Source organism: Antechinus flavipes, chromosome 3 (genome assembly GCF_016432865.1).
Source record: "Antechinus flavipes isolate AdamAnt ecotype Samford, QLD, Australia chromosome 3, AdamAnt_v2, whole genome shotgun sequence".
In the NCBI taxonomy this organism is placed as follows: domain Eukaryota; kingdom Metazoa; phylum Chordata; class Mammalia; order Dasyuromorphia; family Dasyuridae; genus Antechinus; species Antechinus flavipes.
Window position 1 is genome coordinate 179838455 of NC_067400.1, and position 24145 is coordinate 179862599.

Below are 24145 nucleotides of genomic sequence, written 5' to 3' on the forward strand. Positions count from 1 at the left end.
CCAAAATTAAAACTCCAAGAAATATTGTGGCTAAATTCCAGAACTATTAGATCAAGGGAAAAATACTACAAGTAGCCAGAAAAAAAAAACAAAAAAAAAACCAATTCAAATACCAAGGAACCACAATAAGGATCACTCAGGCTATAGCAGCTTCCACATTAAAGGTTCAAAGGGCCTGGAATATGATATTCTGAAAGGCAAAGGAACTTAGTATGCAGCCAAGAATAATTTACCCAGCCAAAGTGAGCATTTTCTTCTAGGTAAGAAAGATGGACATTCAATGAAATAGGTGAATTCCATATATTTTTGATGAAAAAAAAAACAGAGCTAAATAAATAGTTTGACATCCAAATATAGGACTCAAGAGAAGCATAAAAAGGTAAAAAAGGACTCTTGAGAACTGTATTTCTGTTATGGGCATACATAAAGAGTACTTGTATAAGTTGATTGCCTATTATAACATAAAAAAAGGATCTAGAGGTGGAAAGGAAATTGTATCAGAAAAAGGGAAAAGTGGAGGTAAAAAGAGGGGAACTACATCTCATGAAGAGGCAAAGGAAAGCTATTATATCTGAGAGAAAGAAGGGAGGATGATGATGATAGTGTGAATCTTACTCTCATCAGAATTGGCTCAAAGGGAAAATATTCAATTTGCAGAGAAACTTCTCCCATTGAAAAGTGGGAGGGAAAAATGGAAAAGAGAAGGGGTAGGATAAAATGAAGGGATTACAGAAATTGAAAGGGAAAGGTATAAGAAAAGGGGAGGGATTCTAAGGGAGAGGGAAGGATTCTAAAAAGGGAGGGCTACATGAGACAAGTGGTGCTCATGTATTTAATACTAAGCATACATGCACCAAGTGGTATAGCATCTAAATTCCTAAAGGAGAAATTAAGAGAGCTGCAAGAAGAAATAGACAGCAAAACTATAATAATGGGAGATCTCAACCATGTACTCTCAGAACTAGATAAATTAAACTACAAAATAAATAAGAAAGAGGTTGAAGAGGTAAATAGAACCCTAGAAAAGTTAGGTATGATAGACCTTTGGAGAAAACTAAATGGAGACAGAAAGGAGTATCTTTTCTTCTCAGCAGTCTATGGTACCTATACAAAAGCTGACCACATATTGGGACATAAAGACCTCAAATTTAAATGCAGAATGAGAGAAATGGTAAATTCATTCTTTTCAGATAATGATGCAATAAAAATTATACTCGATAAAAAACCAGGGAATATAGACTAAAAAGTAATTGGAAACTAAATAATCTCATACTAAATAATGAATGGGTGAAACAGCAAATCATAGACACAATAAATAATTACACCCAAGAGAATGACAATAATGAGACAACATACCAAAATGTGTGGGATGCAGCCAAAGTGGTAATAAGGGGAAATTTTATATCTCTAGAGGCCCACTTGCATAAAATAGAGAAAGAGAAAATCAATGAGTTAGGCTTACAACTAAAATAGCTAGAAAAAGAGCAAATTAACCTCCCCCATCAAACACTAAACTTGAAATTCTAAAAATAAAAGGAGAGATTAATAAAAATTATTGAATTAATAAATAAAACTAAGAGTTGGTTCTAGGAAAAACTAACAAAATAGATAAACTCTTGGTTAATTTGATTGGAAACAGGAAACAATCATATTGTTAGTCTTAAAAATGAAAAGGGAGAACTTTCCACTAATGAAGAGGAAATTAGAGCAATAAATAGGAGTTACTTTGCCAAACTTTATGCAAATAAATTTAATAACTTATATGAAAAGGATGAATGCCTTCAAGAATATAGGTTGCCCAATTAATAGAGGAAGAAGTAAATTGATTAAATAGTCCCATTTAAAAAAAAAAGAATAGAATAGGCTATTAATCAACTCCCTAAGAAAAAATCCCCAGGACCAGATGGATTTACATATAAATTCTACCAAACATTTAAAGAAAAATTAACTCTCATGCTATATAAACTATTTGAAAAAATAGGGAATAAAGAGTTCTGCCAAAATTCATTTTATGACACAGACATGGTACTGATAGCTAAATGAGGTAGGATGAAAACAGAAAAAGAAAATTATAGACCAATATCCCTAATGAACATTAATGCAAAAATCTTAAATAAAGTGTTGGCAAAGTGATTACAGAAAACCATCCCCGGGATAATACAGCATGACCAAGTAGGAATTATACCAGGAATGTAGGGCTGGTTCAATATTAGGAAAACTATTAACATAATTCACCATAACAATAACTAAATTAACAAAAAACATATGATCATCTCAATAGATTCAGAAAAAGCATTTGATGAAATCCAATACCCATTCCTATTAAAAACACTAGAGAGTATAGGAATAAATGGACTTTTCCTTAAAATAGTCAGTAGCATCTATTTAAAGCCATCAGAAAACATTATATATAATGGTGATAAACTGGAACCATTCTCAATAAGATTAGGGGTGAAACAATATTGGCCACTATCACCATTACTATTCAATTTTGTGTTAGAAATACTAGCTTCGGCAATAAGAGATGAAAAAGAAACTAAAGGAATTAGAATAAGTAATGAAGAAACCAAATTGTCACTCTTTGCAGATGATATAATGAGATTCTACTTTTAGAAATAATCCAGAAACATTCCTGCAAAGTAGCAGGTTACAAAATAAATCCACATAAATCATCAGCATTTTTATACATCACTAACAAAATCTAACAGCAAGATATAAAGAGAAATTCCATTCAAAATAACTGTCAATAGCATAAAATATTTGGGAATCTAGCTGTCAGGGGAAGTCAGGAACTATATGAGCAAAACTTCAAAACACTTTCCACACAAATGACATCAGATCTAAACAATTGGAAAAATATTAAGTGCTCTTGGATAGTTCAAGCAAATATAATAAAGATGACAACACTCCCTAAACTAATCTATTTATTTAGTGCTATATCAATCAGACTCCCAAGTAACTATTTTAATGATGTAGAAAAAATGACAACAAAAATCATCTGGAAGAACAAAAGGTAAAGAATTTCAAGGGAATTAATGAAAAAAAAAATCAAATGAAATTGGCCTAGCTGTAGCTGATCTAAACCTATATTATAAAGCAGTTGTCACCAAAACCATTTGGTATTGGCTAAAAATAGACTGGTTGATCAGTGGAATAGATGGGGTTCACAGGACAAAATCATCAATAACTATAGCAATCTAGTGTTTGACAAACCCAAAGACCCCAACTTTTGGGATAAGAATCTACTATTTGACAAAAACTGCTGGGAAAATTGGAAACTAGTATGGCAGAAACTAGGCATTGACCTACACTTAGCATCATACATCAAGATAACATCAAAATGGGTTCATGATCTAGGCATAAAGAATGAGATTATAAATAAATTAGAAGAACATAGGATAGTTTGCCTCTCTGACCTGTGGAGGAGGAAGGTATTTGTGACCAAAGAAGAACTAGAGATCATTATTGATCACAAAAGAGAAAATTTTGATTATATCAAGATAAAAAGTTTTGTACAAACAAAATTAATGCAGACAAGATTAGAAGAGTAGCAATAAATTGGGAAAGCATCTTTACAGTTAAAGGTTCTGATAAAGGCCTCATTTTCAAAATATATAGAGAATTGACTCAAATTTGTAAGAAATCAAGCCATTCTCCAACTGATAAATGGTCAAAGGATATGAACAGATAATTTTCAGATGATGAAAATGAAGCTATTTCTACTCATATGAAACAGTGTTCCAAATCATTATTAATCAGAGAAATGCAAATTAAGATAATTCTGAGATACCACTACACACCTCTTAGATTGGCTAAGATGACCCGCAAAGAGAGTGATGAATGTTAGAGAGGATGAGGGGAAACTGGGGCACTGATGCATTGTTTGTGGATTTGTGAATGGATCCAATTATTCTGGAGAGCAATTTGGAACTATGCTCAAAAAGTTATCAAACTATGCATACCCTTTTTTTCCAGCAGTGTTACTATTGGGCTCAAAAGAGATATTAAAGAAGGGAAAGGGACCCACATGTGCAAAAACATTTGTGGTAGCCCTTTTTCTAGTGGCTAGAAACTGGAAATTGAATGGATGCCCATCAATTGGAGAATGGCTGAGTAAATTGTGGTATATGAATATTATAAAATAGTATTGTATTGTAAGAAATGACCAGCAGGATGAATACAGAGAGGCTTGGTGAGACTTACATGAACTGATGCTAAGTAAAATGAGTAGAAACACGAGATCATTATACACTTCAACAACAATAGTATATGAAAAAAAATTTTTGATGGAAGTGGCTATCTTCAACAATGAGAGGATCCAAATCAATTCTAATTGATCAGTAGTGAACTGAACAAGCTACACTCAGCAAAAGAACACTGGAAAATGAGTGTGGATCACAACATAGCATTTATATTCTTTCTGTTATTGTTTGCTTGCATTTTTGTTTTTCTTCCCAGGTTATTTTTACCTTCTTTCTAAATCCAATTTTTCGTGTGTAGCAAGACAACTGTATAATTTTGTATACATTCATTGCATTTAACATATACTTTAACATATTTAACATGTATGGGACTACCTGCCATCTAGGGGAGGGAGTGGAGGGAAGGAGGGGAAAAGCTGGAACAGAAGTTTTTGTAAGGGTCAATGTTGAAAAATTACCCATGTTTTGTCAATAAAAAAACCCCCTACAATGAAATAAATAAAAAGAAAGTATATGACACAGAAGAAAATGAGCTAGAGAAGGCAGTGGTAAGCCAATCTAGTATATTCCCCATGAAAACTCCAAAAGGAGTCATGGAGACTCAAACATGCCTATTAAACTACCAAAGAGCAATAACATAAAGGTATACATAATTAATTCCCCATTGTATTACATATTCTCTGTTTTCTTACTTTCTAAATCTTTACAATAAATATTTTTTTAAATGAAGGAAATCAGGAGATGGAGAAATTTGAATGGACCAGTATGGAAAAGACATCAGTAAAGTTTATTTAATATATCTTTTTAGTATTTAATATTTAGTATAATCCTTTAGTATTAAATATGAGGACTTCTAAGGCCCTTCATCATTTGGCCTATCTATCTTTGTAGCTTCCTTATATCTACGTTCCTTTCACATAATCTCCATTCTGGTGACACTGGTCTCCTTGTTGTTCTGTGCACATGATACGATCTTCTGACTACATTCTTTTTTACTGAGTATCCTCAATGTTTGAAATGATGTTACTCTTCATTTTATCTCTTGAGTTCCTTTATTTCTTTCAAGAGCTAAAAATTCCATTTTCTGCTAGAAACCTTTCCCAGTTGTCTCTTATCTTAGTACCTTCCCTTTGAAATTGTTTGTGCACAGTTATTTCCATGTTGTCTTCTCAATTAAAATTTAAAGTCCTTTAGTACACAAAGATTGTTTTCTTGACTTGACTGTTGGCAAACTCATTTTGGGAACTTCCTCTATGGCTTCTTTGATATTGCATTATGGTTCTAGCTCATTTTTCTCTTTTGTTTAATTGATTCTCCTTCTGAATGTCACACTGCCCTAGATACTCTAGTATTAATAATGATACTACCAGAAAATTTCAGAATAGAAAAATATCTAATGAATCAACTACTATAATCATAACAAAATGAGAATTATTCCTGTAGTATTTGTTATAACTAATAACTGATTTCATCCAGCTAAATATTCTTTCCAATGATATAAATTGCAACACAAGCGTACCTACCAATCCTGATGACTATCTTCATATGTTATAGTATTTTTCCTCTGAAATAAACACTACTTTTAAGAACACTCAGCCAGGTTCTTCCAGTGCATAATTCAGGTTTATTTATGGATGGACTAGAGATATGCAACAAGAATATCTAAACACATTGATTTGCATAGTGTTGCAAAATTTATCATGTTTGAAAGTAACCATAATGAGTTTTTAATTTTATTAAGAATTTCAAAGCATCAGAGAATTTGGGGTAATTTGTAATTGATCTCTAAAACTGATTGTGCCATTTTATCAGAGCATTAAAGGATAGGAGCAGGGAAGTGATAAGCCAAAGCTAGCTACTTTTGATAATGTAACAAATAGTTAATCAGGGAACACACCATAATTTAATGATTCTTCACTTAGTATCTCTTAAAAATTAGAATTGAATTTCTCTCTGATGGACCCTGAATTTGCTGGCTATGCTCTGCTGCTCTTTACATAAGGCATCCTGGGACCTCCAGAAGTCTGCTTAATACCCAGTTGAATGTATATCAGACTCTTTAGTTAGGAAAGTTACTCTCATAAAATTCAACAATTCTGGCTCCTGATCACATTCAACATTTAACAGTGATTCTAGATTTCAACTTTAGTCCTGAGTGCCTTCTCTCCTCTCTCCTTCCCTTTATCTTTCCCTCCCTCCCTTCCTCCTGCCTTTCCTCCTTCTCACTGTCTCTCTCTGTCTCTTTTTCTCTGTCTGTCTCTCACATAACACATACATATATGCAAACAAAATCTTCATTTTTATCCCTTTTATCCCTTCTTTCTTTGACACTGCTATCAACTTGATGTAAGCCCTTATCACCTCAAGCCTGGACAGTTGCTCTCTTCTCAATATAGGCCATCTATCACTCAACTGTCAAAATAATCTCTTTAAATTGCCAGTCTGACCCTGTTACCTCCCTCCCTTCCCCCCCCCCCAGGCTTACTAAACAAACTCTTGTGTCTCCCTAGCATTCCTTTCCTCCTATCAAGCTGTGATTCTGTGATCTTGGCTTCTTTGTTCCTTATACAACATAGTCCATCTCCAGACTACAAACATTTTCACTGATACTCTCCAACTTCAATTTTACATCCTGGTTTCCCTGATTTCCTTTCAATTATGACTAAAAACTTAACTTTTACAGAAAGTGCTTCCCAATCCCATTTAATTTTAGTATCTTCTTTCTGTTGATTCCCCTCCCCCCCCCCGTTTTTCACTTTTCTTTATATCTTAATGTAATTATAACAATAGAGCCTGACACACACTACTTAATAAATGCTTATTGATTGGTTAATGATAGTAATAGCCAGCAAGTACATAAACTTCAATGTTTATAGAAATACACACACACATAATTTCACTTGAGCTTCACAGGAAATGTAAGAATAAACAGAAGGTGCTTTTTCTTTTTTTTGTGAATTCTGAGACAGAGAAATAATGACTTGAAAGAGAGAGGTTATGACTCATCTGGGATCTCCCAGCTTAATGTCTAAATAAAATTGAAACTTAGATCTTTCTGATTCTAAGTTCAGTGCTCTACACACAACTTAGTTTATTGGGTTTGGACATAAAAACTAATATCATGCATCTGAAATGCAATTATTTACAGAACACATTCCATTTCACATGTATGCTTTCTTTATCTAGAAATTTAATGTGGGGTGGTTCTTCTTCTTACAAGATCATTTAAGATACAATAATCATTTCATTCAATACCAATTAATTGAATTAGCTATCTAATCATTTTTATTATTCAATCATTTAATTATTTAATAAATTTAAGATAACAAAATATAGTGGTTTATATAATAGTATTTAATTCAATCATTGATTGATTTAATCATTTAATAAAGAGCTCTGCACACAATAGATACTTAAATATTTATGTAATTCCACTGAACTTCTAATAATTCTTTTGAATATTTGCATTGTTTTTGTTCATCCTTCTTACTGAATTAGGATCTATGGGATCTATGTTGGGTCAAGATATAAAGGTTTTTTTTTTTTTTTTACTGTTGCTTATCAGTTCAATATGAACTCAGAAGGCTCTACAGCAATAGTCCATTTGGACATTTGGAATGGAAATGTTTCTAGCTTTATATATCTCATATTTCCTTTGTTTTATTTTGATCCTGCTTTGCTCATAGAGTTTTAGATGTGGTTATGCCTTACTGTGTGGTTCTGTGCCAACCTCTCCCATGTTTCATAATTAATAGTAAAGTTCTATAGAGAGACCTGAAGACCCTATAGTGTCCTTGTACATCTTCTTCTGACCTTGGTATGTTTGCCTTGTGTTCTCTATAAAATAGTTTTGAGGTAAATGTATGTTTGATTAGTTCATTAGAGTTTGACCCTTGATCTACAGTAGAGTTTGAATGCTTAGCCTTTCATCTTGAGAGAAGACCTCAATGTACCTTTTCTTGGCAGATAATTTTCAGAATCTTCCTAAGACAAATTCAATGAAAGTGGTTCAATTTTATGATGTGGTACTATCCAGGTTTCACAGGCACACTCCAAAAAAATTAGCACAATGGCTCTGCAGACCTTCAGTTTGATAGGTTGACTATTTATATTTCATATTTCACCCTTTCTTTCAGAGCTTCTGCTAATTTTAGCCTGACAATCAACACACACACACACACACACACACACACACACACAAACACAACAAAAAAACCCCAGAGATTCTCTATCAGGCAGTGGCACAACATTGCACAAAAAAGCTCTGATTAGATTTCTAACATAGATCTTATATTTCTCTATGGTCTTCCACAAACAATGCAAGACTCATAGTCTTAAACAAATAAATGATGACTGATGAATAGATATGATAAACAATTCATTTTTTAACTTTAAAAAATTAGGGTGTGGGACTGTTTCAATAAGAATAAAGATTTTTCTGGGAAGAGGAAATTTATCAAGAGTGTACAAAAAGAACATCAGGTTTCACACAGGAATTCATTGTAAAGATATTGGGTGTCCTTGGAAAGATCTGATGCTTATTTGTAAAACTTTGCCCAATGTCCCTTTACTCTCTTTTTGTCTTTTTTCCCTAAAATTATGGTTTACTTCCTCTCTTTACCTGTATGGAAACTGAACTAACAGCAGTCAAAGAAAAGCTTTAATTATATATTGCTGAGAGATAAATAATCAATCATTGCTCTAACTGGCATCTAGTAGGTTGAAAGATTTTATGCAGCTTCTAAACCACTTAACATATTCTTAGAGAATAAATTCTAAACTGGGAGAATCTGATTCTTTTCTCTGTTCTTACTACATTCTTTTGTAAGTCCATAACGAAGTCTCTTACAATTGGCATTTATACAGAGAGATAAAGAAAGATTGGGGGACTTATCCAATGTCTCATAAAAACATTGGAAACCAAGAGTTAGTGCTCAGACTTCTAAAAACTCAGTATATTTCCTGAGTATCATATCAGAGTAAGGTGAAAATTTCTTTCCTCTTTTGGACTTCATGATAGATACCTAAATAAACACCTCAAATCCTAATGGTAATTTGAGAACAATTATATTGTAAATTCATAATAACTTTCAGAAATATCTAAGACTTTCTGCATTACTAATTCCTCTTAATTTCATTAAAAATGCATCCTTAGGTGATTAGGTAGCCATTTTTTGGTTGCTCCTAATGCAAATCTCTCCCATGGGAAGATTAATTTCTAATGTTATTTATCACTCTGGGGCATATTAGATAATTAAAATGAACTTAGTAGTCCTGAATTAAAGTTTTAGGGCAAACAAAATGAGATTGGTTCACCATTAATTAAATTAATGACCATTATTGCCAACTTGCTCTTTCCTTTCAAGACTGTTTTATCTATGTAGTAGAACTATAGTATCTTCAAGTTGTTAGTGATCTCATATGGTTTAACCCATACTTGAGCAAGAACATTTCCTATAGCAACACTAATCAGTGGCTATTTGGCCTCAGTTAGAAGGCTTTCAATAACAGGGACTCTGCCTTTTTCCTTCTTCCAACCATCACTTGTACCCACTAGGGTAAGCTAATTGATCTACAGATATTTTAAGTGCCCACAATGTTTCAAACATCATACTAAGCATCAAGAGTACAAAGGAAGATTAAAATACACAAATAATTCTGTTCCCCAAAAGAGTAAATATTAATGGAGCAGAAAACATGTAAATTATTAGGTACACAAAAGAAAACAGCAAAGGACATGAAAGAATAGACAAATGCATGCATGCATGTGTGTGTGTGTGTGTGTGTGTGTGTGTGTAATTAGGCAATAAATATTGCCTACTAACTACCAGACACTATATCTTCTAACCCTGAAGCCAGGAATATTAGTGTTCAAATCTCAGCTCAAATACTACATGTGTGATCCTTGGAAAGTTATTTAACATTAGTTTTCTTTAGTTTTTCTCAATATAAAATATGGATAATAATAACACCCCTACCTCACAGGGTTGTTGTGAGACTTAAATTAGACAATAGTTATAACTAGAACTTAATACAAAAAACTCCAGAGAAAATGTTATATTTGATCATCACATGATAGGGACCTACTAGACTTTACTTAGTAGTATACTTTAGGGAAATTACTTTGACAACTATTTTGTGTCAGTTCATCTCAGGATGAAAGAATTTCATGTGTTGAAATATCTCTTGATTCTACTTTTCATTACATAGAACATATTCTCTCACTGATTCTAAGATTACATTTCAAAGGAAATCTGTTGTTTACTTACTATATCTGAGATCCACTATACTATTTATAATTATATAAGAACATTGATCATAATTATTTAAAATAAAATATGTGTTTAAGTTGAATATTAATAACAATGCATATATCTAAGCAGTCACATTCAAGGATATCAAGAAATTTACTGTTTTGATTCAAATTGTAGAATAGAACTGAATCTGATATGGTAATACAGTAATGGTTAATAGTGTGTGATACAGAGTTAGAACTAATTTTTTTTGAAAGGAAAATTTTATTAAAAACACTTAGACTATATTCAGAGAATTATAAAATAGTATAATAAGGTATTGCTATTATTAGCATTATTATAACCATTTACTTCTTTTTAAATTTATTTATTTTAATAACTTTTTATTGACAGAACCCATGCCAGGGTAATTTTTTACAACATTATCCCTTGCATTCACTTCTATTCCAATTTTTCCCCTCCCTTCCTCTAACCCCTCCCCTAGATGGCAAGCAAGCAGTCTTATACATGTCAAATATGTTAAGGATATCCTAGATACAATATATGTGTACAGAACTGAACAGTTCTCTTATTGCACAGGGAGAATTCGATTCAAAAGGTATAAATAACCCAGGAGGAAAAACAAAAATGCAAGCAGTTTACATTCATTTCCCAGTGTTCTTTCTTTAAGTGTAGCTGCTTCTGTCCATCCTTGATCAATTGAAACTGAGTTAGATCTCTTTGTCAAAGAAATCCACTTCCATCAGAATACATTCTCATACAGTATTGTTGTTGAGGTATTTAATGATCTCCTGGTTCTGCTCATTTCACTTAGCATCAGTTCATGTAAGTCTCACCAAACCTCTCTGTATTCATCCTGCTGGTCATTTCTTACAAAACAATAATATTCCATAATATTCATGTACCACAATTTACTCAACCATTTTCCAATTGATGGGCATCCATTCATTTTCCAGTTTCTAGCCACTACAAACAGGGCTGCCACAAACATTTTGGCACATATAGGCCCCTTTCTCTTCTATAGTCTCTCTTTGGGGTATAAGCCCAGTAGAAACATTGCTGGATCAAAAGGTATGCACAGTGATAACTTTTTGAGCATAGTTCCAATTTGCTCTCCAGAATGGCTGGAGGTGTTCACAATTCCACCAACAATGTATCAATATCCCTCTTTTCCCACATCCCCTCCAACATTCCGCATTATTTTTCTCTGTCATTCTCGCCAATCTGGCAGGTGTGTAGTGGTATCTCAGAGTTATCTTAATTTGCATTTCTCTGATTAATAATGACTTATTTTCATATGACTAGAAATAGTTTCAATTTCTTCGTCTGAGAATTGTCTGTTCATATCCTTTGACCATTTATCAATTGGAGAATGTCTTGATTTCTTATAAATTAGAGTCAATTCTCTATCTATTTTGGAAATGAGGCCTTTATCAGAATCTTTGCCTGTAAAAATGTTTTCCCAGTTTATTGTTTCCCTTCTAATATTGTTTGCATTAGTTTTGTTTGTACAAAAACTTTTCAATTTGATATAATCAAAATTTTCTATTTTGTAGTCAGCAGCGATCTCTAGTTCTTCTTTGGTCATAAATTCCTTCCTCTTCCACAGGTCTGAGAGGTAAACTATCCTATGCTCTTCCAATTTATTTATAATCTCATTCTTTATGCCTAGGTCATGAACCCATTTTGATCTTATCTTGGGATACAGTGAACCCTGGATACCAGGTGCCCCCAGGGTCTTGGGATACAGTAAGCCAGGTAGGTATCAGTACCATGTCTGTATCACTGTATCCCAAGATAAGATAGCTGGGGTCGTTGGGTTTGTCAAACACTAGATTATTAAAATTATTGGCTGTTTTGTCCTTTGAACCTAACCTATTCCATTGATCAACTAGTCTATTTCTTAGCCAATACCAGATGGTTTTGGTAACTGCTGCTTTATGATATAATTTTAGATCTGGTACAGCTAGGCTACCTTCATTTGATTTTTTTTTTCATGAATTCTCTTGAAATTCTTGACCTTTTGTTTTTCCATATGAACTTTGTTGTTATTTTTTTAGGTCATCAAAATAATTTTTGGGGAGTCTTATAGGTATAGAGCTAAATAAATAGATTAGTTTAGGTAGTATTGACATCTTTATTATATTTGCTTGCCCAATCCAAGAGCATTTAATAATTTTCCAGTTGGTTAGATCTGACTTAATTTGTGTAGAATGTGTTTTGTAGTTTTGCTCATAAAGTTTCTGATTTTCCCGTGGCAGATAGATGTCTAAATATTTTATGCAATCAGTAGTTACTTTAAATGAAATTTCTCTTTGTAACTCTAACTGTTGGGTTTTCTTAGTGATATATAAGAATGCTGATGACTTATGTGGGTTTATTTTGTATCCTGCAAATTTGCTAAAGGTGTGGATTGTTTCTAATAACTTTTTATTAGAATCTCTGGGGTTCTCTAATTATACCATCATATCATCAGCGATGAGTGATAATTTGGTTTCCTTGTTGCCTATTCTTATTCCTTTAATCTCTTTCTCAACTCTTAGTGCCAAAGCTAGCATTTCTAATACAATATTAAATAGTAACAGTGATAGTCGGCAACCTTGTTTCACTCCTGATCCTTTTGGGGATGGTTGCAGTTTGTCCCCGTTACATATGATGCTTACTGCTGGTTTTAAATAGATACTACTGATTATTTTAAGGAAAAGTCCACTTATTCCTATACTCTCAAGTGTTTTTAATAGGAATGGATGCTGGATTTTATCAAATCCTTTTTCTGAATCTATTGAGATAATCATATGGTTTTTGTTAATTTGGTTTTAACATGGCCAATTGCACTGATAGTTTTCCTAATATTGAACCAGCCCTGCATTCCTGGTATAAATCCTACTTGATCGTGGTGTATTATGCTGGGGATGATTTTCTGTAGTCTTTTTGCTAATACCTTATTTAAGATTTTAGCGTCAATATTCATTAGGGAGATTGGTCTATAATTTTCTTTCTCTGTTTTCAACCTACCTGGTTTAGGTATCAGTGCCATATCTGTATCACAAAAGGAATTTGGTAGGACTCCTCCATTCCCTATTTTTTCAAATAGTTTATAAAACATTGGGGCTAATTGTTCTTTGAATGTTTGGTAAAATTCACATGTAAATTCATCTGGTCCTGGGGATTTTTTTTTTAGGGAGTTAATAGCTTGTTCTATATTTTTTTTTTCTGAAAGAGGATTATTTAAGCAATTTGCTTCCTCCTCTGATAATCTGGGAAGCCTATATTTTTGGAAGTAGTCATCCATTTTGCTTGGGTTATCAAATTTATTGGCATAAAGTTGCGCAAAGTAACCCCTTATTATTTCTTTAATTTCCTCTTCATTGGTGGAAAATTCTCCCTTGTCATATTTAAGACTACTAATTTGATTTTGCTCTCTCCTTTTTCTAATCAGATTTATCAAAGGTTTATCAATTTTATTGTTTTTTTCATAAAACCAATTCTTAGTTTTATTTATTAGTTCAATAGTTTTTTTTTTACTTTCAATATTATTAATTTCTCCTTTTAATTTTAGAATTTCAAGTTTAGTAATTGATTGGGGGTTTTAAATTTTGTCTTTTTCTAGCTTTTTAAGTTGCAAGCCCAATTCAACGATCTTCTCTTTCTCTATTTTATTCAAGGAAGCTTCTAAGGATATAAAATTTCCCCTTATTACTATTTTGATTGCATCCCATAAATTTTGGTATGATGTCTCACCGTTGTCATTATCTTGAGTGAAATTATTAATTGTGTCTTTAATTTGCTGTTTTACCCAGTCATTCTTTAAGATGAGATTATTTAGTTTGCAATTACTTTTTGGTCTGTTTACCCCTAACTTTTTGTTGAATGTAGTTTTTATTGCATCGTTATCTGAAAGGAAAGCATTTACTATTTCTGCCTTCCTGCATTTAATTTTGAGGCCTTTATGTCCCAATATATGGTCAATTTTTGTGTAGATTCCATGAACTATTGAGAAGAAAGTATACTCCTTTCTGTCACCATTCAGTTTTCTGCAGAGATCTATCATACCTAATTTTTCTAATATTCTATTTACCTCTTTAATTTCTTTATTTGTTTTGTGATTTGATTTATTTAAATCTGAGAGTGCAAGATTGAGATCTTCCACTATTATAGTTTTGCTGTCTATTTCTTCTCACAACTCTCTTAACTATTCCTTTAGGAAGTTAGATGCTATACCACTTGGTACATATATGTTTAATAGTGATATTGTTTCATTGTCTATAGTATTCTTTAGCAAGATATAGTTTCCTTCCTTAAGTCTTTTAATTAGATCAATTTTTGCTTTTGCTTGATCTGAGATAAGGATGGCTACCCCTGGTTTTTTGACTTCACCTGAAGCATAATAGATTCTGCTCCAGCCTTTTACCTTTGCTCTGTATGTATCTCTCTGTTTTAAATGTATTTCCTGTAAATAACACATTGTAGGGTTCTGACTTTTGATCCAGTCTGCTAACCACCTCCTCTTTATGGGAGAGTTCATTCCATTCACATTTATGGTTAAAATTACTAGTTTTCTGTATTTCCTGCCATCCTAATATCCCTGAATTGTGCTTTTCTTTTTCTTGTCCCTCTTCCTCCCTTTCCTAGTATTAAACTTATTGGTTCCACTTGCATCACACAGCTCTCCCTCTTTAGGATCCCTCCTTCCTCCCTTTGAATCCCTTCCCCTTTCTTGTACCTTTCCCTTATTACTCTTTTCCCTTTTCCTCTCCCACTTTTTAATGAGGTGAGAGAAGATTCTTTGTAAAACAGATATGTCAATTGTTTCCTCTTTGAAGCAACTCTGATGAGAGTAGGATTCACACAATTTTCCTCCCCCTCTCTCAATTCCCTTAGATATGATAGGTTTCCTTTGCCTGATCATCGCATGTAGTTTCCCTCTTTTTATCTCCTCTTTTCCCTTTTTCTGACACTATCCCCTTTCCATTTCTAGTTCCCTTTTTTATATCAGTAAAATCAAATTATACATGTGGTTTTTATGTATATCCACAATAGAAATATAGTTTTCAAGAGTTCCTTTTACCTTTTTCTACTTCTCTTGAGTGCTGTTGTTGGAGATCAAATTTTTTGTTTAACTCTGGTTTTTCTTAGAAACAAATGGAATTGCTCTGTTTCATTAAATGTCCATCTTCTTCCATGGCAAAAAATGCTCAGCTTGACTGGATAGTTTATTCTTGGCTGCATTCCAAGTTCTTTTCCCTTTTGGAATATCAGATTTCAGGTCCTTCGATCCTTTAATGTTGAGGTAGCTAGATCTTGCATAACCCTTATTGTGCCACATCAGTATTTGAACTGTTTTTTGCTGGCTGCTTGTAATTTTTTTTTCTTTAGTCTGAAAATTCTGAAGTTTGGCCTCAATATTCCTCAGAGTCTTTATTTTAGAGTCTTTTTCAGAAGGTGTTCAATGAATTCTTTCAACACGTATTTTACCTTCCGGTTTTATTACTTCTGGGCAGTTCTCTTTGATGATTTCCTGTAAAATTGTATCTAGGCTCTTTTTTCATCATAATTTTCGGATAGTCCAATGATTCTCAGGTTATTTCTCCTAGGTCTATTTTCCAGGTCTGCTGTTTTTCCAAGTAAATATTTTACTTTTTTTCCCCAATCTTTCATTTTTTTGATTTTGCCTGACTGATTCTTGATGTCTCAATGAATCAGTCATTTCTATTTGTTCAGTTCTGATTTTTAGTGAGTTATTTTCTTCATTAGCTTTTTTTACTTCTTTTTGTACATGTCCAATTGAGTTTTTAAATGAGTCATTTTGTTCTATGGAATTTTTTTCCATTTCCCTATTTTTTTTTTTTTTTTAGTGAGTTATTTTCTTTTTCCAATTCATGAATTCTGTTTCCCTGCACTTCTTGGGAGTTTTTTTTTTTTTTTTTTTTTTTACCTTTTCCAATTCACATTTCAGGAAATTGTTTTCTTTTTCCACTTTATCAAATTTTTCTTTTAGTGAGTTATATGCCTTTTCTGTACTTTCTTGCATAGCTTCTCTTTCCTTTTCCCATTTTTCTTCTAGTTCCCTTTTAAGGTTTTTAATAATCTTTTCTAGGAGAGCCTTTTGTATTGGGGACCAACAATTATCTGGAGACTGTCTGCTATTAGTCTCTTCAGAGTTGAAAAGCTGTTCTCTTTCTGTATAGAAACTATTAATCATACTTTTGATTTTTTTACCCATTTTTTAAAGCTTGTAGGGTCTGCAGAGCAGTGAAAGGTGTATGGACAGGTAGCTGTCCTGCTAGCCAGCTACAAAAAGCAGTGAGGTACTGGAGTGCTCTGGGAAAGAGTTCCTTACCGGGAAGTAATTCAGGCCTGTAGGGCTGAGCTGGGAAAGTATGATAATGATTGCTCTGGGGCTAGACATTGAGCAGTGAGAGTTTCACTACCCTAGGCCAAATCCCTCCCTGGGGCTGTGGTATTAGCAGTTGAGTAGTGAATGAATTTGCAGGGACCATAAGTGTCTCTGCCCAGGGAAGCACAGTCTGCTGGGGAAAATCTATTGCCCCAGACTGAGCCCCGCCCTGTGCAGATTAGAGGCTACCCAGGCTGTACCCCTCTGCCATGCAGATTTGTAGCTGCCCCGCAAAAACCCCAAACTACAGCATGTGGCTGCAGGGCTGTGTTACGGGTCTGCCTGAGTCACTTCCGGGTTTGAGTGGTTACAGCCAGATCTTGTTAAGTTCTGACATTTTTTTAGAGTACCCTCTGTTTTAGGCTTTAATTCCTCTGTCAGTTTACTGCTTTGTAATCAAGACAGAGCAGTTAGCCTCTAGCAGAATCATCTCTATAATTTTTCTAGCCACAGAGATCACTTCTGCCCCTGGTCTGCTCAGGATGCTAGTCTCTCGCTGCCTGTGCTAGTCTGTTCCTGGCCCCTCAGGACAAACTTTTCCTGCCGATCTTCCAGATTGACTTTGGCTGGTAAATTGTAGTGCTTCTAATCTTCATGAATTTAAGCAGTGAAGAGCTATTTTTGAGGCTGAATTAAATAGTTGGTTGTGAGGGAAATGAGAGGAACTTAGAAATTCGTGTGTGCCTTCTTTGCCATCCTGCCTCCACCCTTGAGTTATAATTAATTTTATCAAGTATGATAAAAAAAAAAAGTAAGAAAGCACCATATGTAGGACGAAAAATGAAACTGGCTCCAACTGTTAAGGAAGTAACATTTTCTGAAGGAAATGGGTATGCTGTTTGCAGACAGACTGCTCAACACAGAAACTAGATCAAACAGTTTTTTTCCCCATTCCCTGAGCACAAAAATCCTCTTTTCATTATCCAGTTGTTAGGGATAATGAATTTAATACCAGTTTCCTCAACCATCTTTAACATATAACACTTTACATGTTTCCCTTCTTGCTATATTATAGAATGACATTTTATGTTTTTATGATTCCACTGGACTATGCTTTCAGATTGAGATGTTTGGGACAGTTGAGTAAAATTTTCTTTCTACTAGGAATCTACTAAAGCTCTGGGGGAACATAAATCAAATTTTAATTTATTTTAGATTTTTTTTTAATTTATTTTTAACTTTTTTATATTTTGACTTTTGAATTCCTTTGCTCCTTGCAGCTCCTTACTTATGCATTGAAAAGGCAAGCAATATAATATTAATTAGAATCATGCACAACATTTCCATATTAGAGATATTGCAACAACAAAAAAAAGGAAACAACATACAGAAAGTGAAAGTATATGAGTTGGATCTTCACTAAAGAATTCAACAGTTCTCTCTCTGGAGATGGATAGCATTTTTAATTAGAGGCCCTTTATAATTGTCTTGGATGATCATCTTGATTAGAATAGCCGTCTTCTATAATTTTCATCTTTAAAATATTGCTGATATTATGTACAATATTTTCCTGATTCTGTTGATTTTCAAAATTAATCAGTTTAAAAGTCTTTCCCTATTTTTTTTTTGTCTGAGAGCATCTTGCTCACAATTTCTTATAGCACAATTGTATTGCATTACAACTTTATACCACAACTTGTTCTGCAAGTCCTCAATTGATGGGCATCACCTCAATTTCCAATTATTTGCCATCACACACACACACACAAAAACTATTAGAAATATTTTGAAATATTAGAAATATTTTGGTAAAAATGAGTCCCTTTCCTTTTTCTTTTATCTCTTTGCATCACAGACTCAGCAGTGGCATTGGTGTGTCAAATGATACGCACAGTTTTATAACTCTTTAGTTATAGTTCCAAGTAGTTTTCCAGAACAATTGAACAAGTTCATAATTTCACCAATAGTTCAGTGATACCTCTATTTCCCCATACCACTGCAACATTTGCCCTTTTGCTTTTTGTGTTAACCAAATTGAATGACATAAAATAGTACCTCAGACTTGTTTTAACTTGCATTTCTCTGAACACTATTAATTTAGAGCATTTTAAAATATGACTATTAGCTTTGATTTCTTCTTCTAAAAACTGTCTGTTCATATCCTTTAACCATTAATCATTTAGGGAATGGCTCTTTTAATAATTTTGGCTTACCTCCCTATTTATTTGAGAAATGAAAACTTTATCATAGAAATTTGCTATAAATTCCCCCAACTCCAGTTTCATTACTTCATTAGTGATATATTTACTTTTTAAAATTGTTGATAATGGTAATATAATTTTTTTCTTTTTAATCAAATTAACCAATGTTTTAACTATTTCATTGTTTTTTCATAAAACTAGTTTCTGATTTTATTTGTTAATTTTATTTTAAATTTAATTTTACTTATAATTCACTCATTTTTGTTTTTCTTTCAATTTTACTAATCTCTTTGGTTTTCATGATTTCTATTTTGATATTTATTTGGGGATTTTTGATTTAAACTTTTTCTTATTATTTGCCCAATTCATTGATATTCTTTTTCTCTGTTTTTTTGATATAAATACTTGTGGATGCCAATTTTCCCCCTTAATTTTTCTCTGGACTATATCTCTTGAATGTTGGTATATTGTCTCATTGTTGTTCTTTTATATAAAGCATTTTTTTTTGTTTCTATGTTTTATTTTTTGACCCATTCATTCTACAGGCTTAGACATTAGGGAGCCAAGATGGTGCAGAGCAGACACTACTCTCTGTAATTTCCTTTAAGCTTCTCTCAAATCAACAGCAGATTAAGCCTACAATCTCGGTTTGTATTCAAATATTTGGAATACAACACATTCCCAGAAGAAGATACTTTGGAAGAACTGTTTCAATTGGGCTTGGGGACAGTCTGCTGAACCCAGACCACAGCATGGGGAGATTGGGGCAAGGAGCTGGGGCAGCGAGTCAGAGTGTTGCAGTTCCACATACTTGGAAATCTGTGAGCCTCTTAGGCTACTCTGTCCTAGTTGCAAGCAAGTGCTTGGTAGAGTTGTTACTAAAGGAAATTGTAAACCACTGAGCCCCAGAAGACCACTAGAACTAGCCACCAAGACCTAGCACTAGAAATCAATCAGAAGAACTGCCCCAAGGCAAATTAAAGCAGCTGTCCCTCTTTTGCAATGAACAAACCTCAAGCCTTAAAAAATTTAATAAAAGACAAACAAAAAAAAAAGAACTCTCACCATAGACAGAGAAAAGAACAGACCTCAAATCCTGAGGTTCTTAAAGGCAAAGAAACTCTAGATGAAGTCCCAAAGAGAGACATGAGCTGGTCCGCATTTCACAAGGCTTTCTTTGAAGATTGCATAAAGGATCTTAAAAGAGAGTTAGAAAAAAATTAGAAGAAAAATAAGGAAATGAAATGAAATCCTTGCAATAAAGAATGGGAAAAATGGAAAAAGAAGGCAATGAACATTCTATAGGCTTAGATTATTTAATTTCCAAATTATTTTTAATCTGTTTCCACGGCTCCCTAATGTCTAAATAGATTTCCACAGAACATATTGAATATATATATAATAAAATGAATGTATTTTTTTGCTTTCTGATATTAAAAATGTGCATTTTTCTTCATTTTTGCATTTGTTTGTGAGGTTTTATGTAATCACACATAGTAAATTTTTTGAAAATGCTATGTACTACTGAGAAAATTGTACATTCCTTTCTATTTTACATTCATTTTTCTCCTTTCACTTATATCTAACTCTTTTATATGCCATTCAATTTTATCTTTCTTATTAATTATTTTGTAATTAGATTTATCTCACTCTGAAGGGAAAGTTGAGGTCCCCCTCTAATATAATTAATACAATTGAATTCTTATAAAAACTCATGTAACTTTTCTTTTAAGGCTTTGGCTATTCTTCCATTTGGTGTTTATATGTTTAGTGTTGGTATTTCTTCGTTGTCTATGGTAACTTTTAATAAAATTTACTTCCCTTGGAAATTTTTAAAATTAGATCAATTTTGGTTTTCTTTAATCTGGGATTATGTTTTGTACCATTGCTTATGTTGCTTCAGTTCAAGCAAAATAGATTATATTTTTAGCTCTTTATCTTAACATTGTGTATACCTTTCTCTTTTATGTGTGTTTCCTATAAACAGAATATTTTTGGATTTTGGTTTTTAATCTACTTGATTCCATTTTGTGGGTGAGCTCGTCATATTTATATTCAAAGTTATGATTTGTATATTTCCTACCATCCTCTTATGTTCTGTTTATCCTTTCCCCTTTCTGTCTTATCCCTTCTCAAAAGTCTGTTTTGTTTCTGAACACTCTCTTGCTTAATCTGCATTCCCTATTATAACCTCCTTCCTCTCTTTTCCCTTTCCATTCCTATTTTCTTTTTGGTTAACACATTTTATGTGCCCAACTAAGGTTTTGTGTGTTTCTTTCTGTGTATGTATTTGTTCTTCACTCTTTGAACCAAGTGTAACAATAGAAGAATAGGTAAAAAATTGCTGGCCACCACCTTCCTCCCATTCTTCTTTTCCATTTCATTGTAAAAGCTCTTCCCTTACATATCTCTTTAAAACGATTTTAACTCTTCCATCAAGTGTTGGTGTTCAATTTACACTTCTTCTTTTTCTAAATTTGAATAGTTGTTTATAACTGTTTTGACATTATTATCTTCTGAGTTTGTGTCTTGTTCTCTGTTACTAGGTTTTCATGATATGTTTTTTTTTTCTCTTTCTTTTCGGGTCATTTTTTCAGTCTATTTCTTGATTTTGACTTTAGTTTGAGGGTTTTTTTTTAACTTTTTGAGGGGGTGGGGATAGTCTGGGGTTTCAGACATTTTCAAGCTATTATTTTCAAAGCTAAGTATTAGGTTTTTATTTGTTTCCAATGAGGTGTGATTTGGGTAGAGGTATAGTCACTGCTTTCTTGGTTTGTGCTCTGGTCTTTATTCAGGGAAGGCCTCTGATCCTTTATAGCCACAAGAATTGTGTTTTTGCTTGCCTATGATTTCAAGCACAATTGCTTCTCAGAGTTCCTGCTAAGGGTTCCTCTTTTTCTTGGTACTGAGATCCTGAAGAATATATGAGCAAAGAATTGCCAAAAAGCATTGCTCCCATATCTCATTCTAGCACAGAATTGTCCTGTAATCTTTTTTTCTGACCCAGTTGCCCAATGCTTTCCTAGTTTCTCAGCTAAGAGCTACAAAGCTGCTCTTATTGCTTTCCCACTACCAAGTCCTATGCTGGTATTGCTGCTGGTTTGTGCTATAGGCCTGCTTTTACTCCAAAGTCACAGATTTCTCTTTCCGACCTCTTAAGTTATATTGGGCTGGAAAAATAGCTTGTTCTGCCCTTTATTGGCTCTTTCATACATTAATTCAATTAGAAATGTTATTTTAAAGTTGTTTGGGAGGAATGTTAGAAGATCTTAACTATAGTACTTACTCTACTTCATCATCCATTATATCTTTCTCTTTTCCCTTTGTAAAACTGAACTTTTCAACAACTATTTTCTTATCATCCAAATAACTACATCTCTAAAACATCAACTTTCTCAAATTTCCTTTTTATTCCTCACATAATATTATTTTTATAGATATTTGTGACAGAAGATAAAATGATCCCACTGGTGTTTTCTTCATCAAGTTATGTGTAACTATGTATTTGTAGTTTTTCATTTTCAATATTTATTTAGATTATAGATTTCTAGAATTCATTTATTAAAGTACCCCACTTTACTCCAGATAATATCCAAAATCAAGAAACCAGGAAATCTTCAGTTATCTAAATGTATTAAATTTTAGATATAGGGTAAATTGAAAGGAAGAATTGATCAAATTGGAAAATTAGGTTTATGTATTAGATAGACATAAGATATGTTAGAGAAAAACTTTGAGATTGAACAAAAATTCTGTTTACTATGTAATGTGGTGGCTTAACCTTAGTAGGTTTTCCTAATGCTTATCCTAGGATTCACCTGTAATTTGATATCCTTACTACATCTCAAAGTTCTGCTCCTTCATTATAGTAATTTTTCTTCATAGTACAGTGCCACATCCACAGTTTTTTTCATTATTTAGTGGTCAGAAAAAAAGGAATTAACCATCTTATAGCATTGAGCTTGTTCTAAGAGTTAAACTTACTTGCAATCCTAGAGACTGCAAAGCACCAACCATGGGCAGCATCCTGTTTAGCTTTTAGTTATGAAGATGATCATGAAAACACTCCTACAATTCACCACATGTATGTATTTTCTAAGCAAGAGATATAATACTTCCATGGGATATGAGGTAGAGGTAGTAGTGAAACTCAACAGTTACCAAATAGTAACTTCCCCACTCCCTTCTAGTACTGGTGATCAACCAGTATCTGCTATATCCCAAGTGTCATCACTATTTAAAATGCACAGGGCTTATAAAGAAAGATAAATTGAATTAACAGATGCTTCTCCTCCAGCACACCAATTTTTTATTTACAATTTCTTTATATCTGATCAATTATTTTAACAGTTAATAAGACTTTATTGAATATTTATTCTGCTATATTATAGGAATAGAAAGGGTAAAGTTAAAAAGACCCTGTACTGAAGGAACTTAATTTTTTTTATTTAAAGTGACAGGACTTCAGATATAATATCATTTAGGGACAGGGCCAGGAGAGTTGCAAAGTGTATTCTTGGCTCAGATCAAGCAACAGAAATTTATGTTTTGCTATTTTTTTCTACAAGTTTTAATTTTTATAATTGATGCAGTAGTAGATACTGTGGTATGCTATGAAAATAAGACTTTGAGAAAATATAAAATATATGTAAATTTTGTGATTTCTTAGCTCTAATTGTTATACTGCTAAACTGTTATTCAAAAAAGTTTCTAAATTTAGTCAATTTAATACTTGAAAACAGAAATTTAGAGATATAGGCTTAAAGTTAGAAGAACATTTGCAATCTAACCTCTCAAAGAAGGTAAAAAATATTTTTAGAACATCTGACAAGTGTTCTTTATAGGAACAGATTTGAATCTGGAAGAAATATTTGCGTAATTTCATCCAATTTGTTAATTTTTCAGATGAGAAAACTGAAACTTTGATAAAGTCCAGTGATAAGGAACTCATTTTTACACTAAATCTTCTTGAGACTTTGAATGCATCCCATGAGAAGGAAATTATCTCCTACCCAGTCAGTCTCCTTGACTGTTGGGCAGCTATAATTGGTATAAAATTCTACTATTGATTGAAGGGAAATTCCTTTTAGGTTTCCTGTTAAACTCAGTTAAACACCCAGTTAAAAGGGTGTTCAGTTCCAAATATACTTT